Source organism: Amphiura filiformis, chromosome 19 (genome assembly GCF_039555335.1).
Source record: "Amphiura filiformis chromosome 19, Afil_fr2py, whole genome shotgun sequence".
Classification (NCBI taxonomy): Eukaryota; Metazoa; Echinodermata; class Ophiuroidea; order Amphilepidida; family Amphiuridae; genus Amphiura; species Amphiura filiformis.
In genome coordinates this window covers 49,543,566-49,549,099 of record NC_092646.1, presented here as the reverse complement: position 1 = coordinate 49,549,099, position 5,534 = coordinate 49,543,566, and positions in this window count along the sequence as shown.

Sequence of the window (5,534 nt, the reverse complement as noted above, 5' to 3'; positions counted from 1 at the left end):
TTCCCCTCTCCAGATACCGGAACTTCAAGGTCGCTCATACCCCAGCCCTTAAAGGTCCCCTGAAGATGAAAACATTCTGTCTGTAAAACTTTTCCAAATATTAAGTTTTTCTTAATATCTCAAAAACAGTTGATGGAGTTGGGCCCTTCTTCCACTCAGGTATTCAACTGTATTTTTTGCGATGTGTCTGTGAAAACTCACTGCTGATATTCCTAGAACGCAAAGGATATTCAGAGAATGAGATTCGTCAATCACAGACACAAAAAATATAATTCCTATTGTCCGAAATATAGGTCACGGAATTACTCAATTGCATATGGGGATAGAGAATTAGGGGAGAGCGTGGCGCAATGGTTAGGGTTTAAGCTAGGGTTCAAGCGGTGGCTATTTGCTGGGATATTGACTTGAAACAAAAAGTCTGAAATAATTGGCAACCTCTGTAGATTAAATTCAGACTTCCGCTCTCCCCATGGTTCATTTAGATATTTGGGTAAATAAATCATGATAGTACTCCGTCGTTCGGAGGGGACGTTAAGCCGTCGGTCCCGTGTGCCGAGAGCCATACCTGTACATGTATCTCGCAGCCAGTTTCGAAAAGAGTAGGGTGTTAACCCCTGACTGTTCCCAACCCGTCCCGGTGTTCAAATGGACCCCAATGGAAATAAGCTTCAATAGAGGCTTTCTTGGGTTTTCCATGGATGTCAAAATCCGAACAAATCAAATGAAATAAAACAAATAGTGTAGAGTCAATGTGCCCGTCAAGTGATGATAATACTGATACACAAAAAAATAAATGTTACTCCAAACGAATATGGAACGTATTAAATAATGTATGCACGCTCTCTCTACTGCCGATGAAGGTTGTGGAACATTGGGCTATTCTAATTGAAATCCATTATCCCTATGGAAGACATGACCTTAATATCACACACAGGGGGATGATAGATTTCAAATAGAGTCGTCTATACAGATAAACTCGTTTTAAATTCACACCCCTGTGTGGGAGATTAAGGTCATGTCTTCCATAGGGTGTGTGGATTTCAACTGGTATATCCATTACTAAGTATGCTGTCTACTGATGATTAGGGTGTGGATGACGTACTAGGAATGCTATCTACTGCAGGTGTGGATGACATATTACGTATGCTATCTACTGCTGATAAGGGTGTAGATGACGTACCAAGTAGTGCTATTTGCTGCTGATAAAGGTGTGGATGACATACTAGGAATGCTATCTACTGCTGATAAAGGTGTGGATGGCGTACTAGGACTGCTATCTACTGATGATAAGGGTTTGGATGACACACTAGGAATGCTATCTACTGATGATTAGGGTTTGGATGCCATACTAGGAATGCTATCTACCATGTCTACTGCTGATAAAGGTGTGGATGACAATTTATCAATACATGTATGATAAAATATTAAAACATCGTACAAGGTGTCCCAAAAAAAGAGGCCCCTCATTGCGCCCTCCTTTTCTCCTATTTCTGAAAAGTTGATCAAACATATTTTGGTATGTAAAGACACCTTGAGTCGTTAGCTTTTTTGGGGGGACACCCTGTATAAGAACTATTCTATAGTAAATCAGGTATACCAAGTGACTGATGAGGCATTAAATATGCAGGATATTAATCATCTTCCTGATAGGCAGACTATACATAGACGTGATTTTCACTTCCCTATGTAGTCTCATCCCCCTGCCTCCATGTTCAACCATCTATACAATATTCTGGCTGGTCAAGAAGATATTTGATATGCGGTATAACCGATTTGCTAGAGAATATTTGTTTAATATCATGTTTAATAAATTCGTATTTATATCTCGTATAATGAAATGTGGCCAAATGTATATATATGTGTATCGATAGCAGAATAATATCTTCTATAAGCCTACGGACTTGCCTACTAAAGCATGTCGGGAAGGATATAGAGAGTTCCCGTGTTTTCAAGCGGAACGGACTACAATAGTGTTTATAACATGATTCGCACCGCCGTATTCCTCATTCCTTTGATTTGGTCAATGACCCTATTGATGCTACATTCTACAAAATAACATTTGCTAATTATTGCGCGAGTGTTGGTATTCTGAAAATTGTAAACGGAGTTTAGGTTTCCCTCCAAGATGGCGGGTAACCCAAAACACGGGAACTCTCTAATAGAGAGTATGAGGTCCCACGTCACTGTGTGTGATCATGCGTGGCAAGCAATTCCCGATATGACATCGTAAGCAGGGGGATGACACTCACCTCATTTGCATGGCAAAATTACCCGTCTCCTCTGCAGCCAATTTGTTTTCGCTCCATCGAAATCAAGCTGGTCACGGAGGAGACTACCTTCCTTTGTGTTTGTTCATTTGTGTATGGAGAGCCTTTCTTGGAGTCCATGACTTAGGCTACTACGCTCTCAGCTAGAGTCCGACGCTGCATTGTACTAGAAATACCTTTTCTGTGAAATCGCTATAGAGCCAATCGGGAACACGTATTCAATTTATAAATATAGCATTAAATTAGTATCACATAGTGGCCTCCGTGCAGTGGAAAACCTTAATTCTTTCATCAAAAAAAGAAATGAAAATGAAAAAAAAATCCGGATCCACCTGTACGCCTATAAAATGGGCACAGAAATTTGTCTCAAATATGAATGAATTTTAAGAAACATACGGGATATGATGAACCAATGACCTGACGCCATGATAGCAGGATCTATTAGTTGTTTTATATACAATGCATATACCGTGTTGTCATAATACCAATATTTGGCATAATATATAACGACTAATATTTAGTATTGTAAATATGCAGTTCATATGCACAAACGAACACTGATCTTTATGATATATTCAGGTTGTTGTACATCTCATATAACATGTCATATAGGAGGTCATATGTGTTGACCTTCTCCTATTGTATTTGTTCATCTGTGTATGGAGAGGATTAGCGCCATTAAACGCCATTAAAACTCCATCAGTATTAGGGCGTAGTTCAGTGAACTCACCAGATTGCTATTCCAAGTACTTTGATAAATACAGATAATATGTATTGATGGGTCGAGGCGATTGCATTGAAAACCTAATACATTATTCATAACAGTTACGTAATCAATCGATAGTGCGGACACTTTTCATTTGCAAACCACCAAAATTCGTGATCTTTTAGCGTTGGAAAAGAAACCACGTGAATAGAGTGCCCTCTCAAGAATATCAACTCTCTGTCGTAAGTTCCCTGATTAGACTAGCCACTGACATAGAAGCCAGATATCAAGATTCTCTTATGGTTTTCTTCAATTTTATCTTAAGTTTATACAGGTATGTGTTCAATCTAATAATATGTGTGCTATATTATTATTTTAAGTTTAGGGAACTTAAGGAAGCAGTTGAGTACATTATGAAGATGAGCCGATATGTGATTAATTAAGAAGAATTTATGGTTATCGATTATCGAAGATAATGCACCAGTAAGAGAGAGAAAACATCTCTGAATATCTCATCTTGCTATCATGTATTTATACTCTCTCCTAAAGTTCATTAAGTGATAGGATTTTAAGACCTAGATTTATACTTGCATAGGTCTCATCTGTTTTTCATGTATCGAAACAAAGTCATGAAAGTGAAAATAGGTTTATAAAAGTAACTGTACTATATTGTAAATGTAGGGTCTAGACGTATAGCTGTATAAGATACAGCGTAGGGCACAATTCCTTCAAGGTTAACAGGGTTGACACTTTAAATACCCAACAGCAATACGCGCACCCAACCGTATAGAGATATGCCTCCTCCGCAGCCAATTTGGTTCCGCTCCATCGAAATCAAGCTGACCACGGAGGAGACTACCCTCCTTTGTGTTTGTTCATTTGTGTATGGAGAGCCATTCTTGGAGTCCGTAATGACTTAGGCTACGCTCTCAGCTAGACTCCGACGCTACATTGCACTAGAAATACTTTTTCTGTGAAATCGCTATCGGAGCCAACCGGGAGCACGCATTCATTTAAATATAGCATTAAATTAGTATCACCCTTGTGACCCCCGTGCAGTGGAAAACCTTAATTCTTTCATTAAAAAGAAATGAAAATAAGAAAAAACACGGACCCAACTGTGCACCTATAAAATCCCGGTGGGGGGGGGCACTCACATGTTAAGGTAGTACGGGTATGTGCGGCGGTCAAGGGTCCATTTTTCAAGCTCTCCGGCAGTTCCTAAAGCCCCACATTTGGATCTGCTCCAGTTCTAGGCCTATGAGCCTCAAACTCTGCCAATTGTATCTCTTTAGGCTCAAATTTGGAAATAATTTAGAAATGTTTAGCTCAACAGCTTATAATTTAGCCCTAATTTCAGTTCTTCAAACCCCTAATTTGCCCGAAAATCAGTTCTTAGTTCCCAAAGTTCGGCGCTCTGCGCCGCACACCCCTACCAAAATTTAAGTTGAGTGCCCCCTCGGGTATAAAATGGGCACAGAAATTTTTCTCAAATATGAATGATGAATTTTAAGAAAAATAGCCCTACGGGATATTATGACCATTGACCTGACGCCATGATAGCAGGATCTATTAGTCGTTATAATATTAATTCATAATATATGATGAGTAATATTTAGCATCGTAAATGTGCAGTCCATATGCACAAACGAATACTTATCGTTTGAAATCCGACAATCTCATCCATAGACAACCATGTTAAACATGCCACCGCAATACAAAGTAGGACTAATTAGTAGTCCACTTGGGAAGCCAACAAACAGAGGGAGTACGGTGACTAAAAAGATCAGATCAGACGTGAAAATCTATCAATTGTGCACACTGTAATTAAATCAGTTTTAAGAGTATGCACAATGGGCAAGTGGACTACGGAGAAGTCTATATCCAAGTAAGCCCTACTTTGACAAAACAGATAATAATATGATATGTACTATAAAAAGGTTGGTTAACACTGAATATAACCAACTGTTGGGCTGGTTCACCTGTTAATACATAGTAGGTTAAAATTTTAACCAAGTTGGTTAAAGTTTCAGTTTAACCTATTTTCTGACAGCGTGGTTGCCCACTTCCGATTGGAACGCGATTTTTCCAAAATAGAACCACTGAACCAGTCTATAATATACACTCTCAGAAAAAAAGGTGCTACTTAGAACCTTTTTTTGTCCTGTATGTAGAACCCTAAGCAGTAATAAGGTTCTAAAAAGAACCTTAAAGAGTTCTATAAAGAACCTTAAAGATTCCTGGGGACATTCTAATTCATTCATTCAGGGACTTTCTCAGAACCCTTTTCTTTGCTACAGAACCTTTTTTTTGGTTCTACAAAGAACCCCATTTTTTTAGTACCATAAAGGGTTAACACGACATTTTACTCTTCTTAACTTTGTGATGAATGAATGAATTAGAATGTCCCCAGGCCTATTTAAATCTTTAAGGTTCTTTATAGAACTTTTTAAGGTTCTTTTTAGAACCTTATTACTGCTTAGGGTTCTACATACAGGACAAAAAAAGTTCTAAGTAGCACCTTTTTTTTCGAGAGTGTAGGGCTATTCGACGCAGATTTA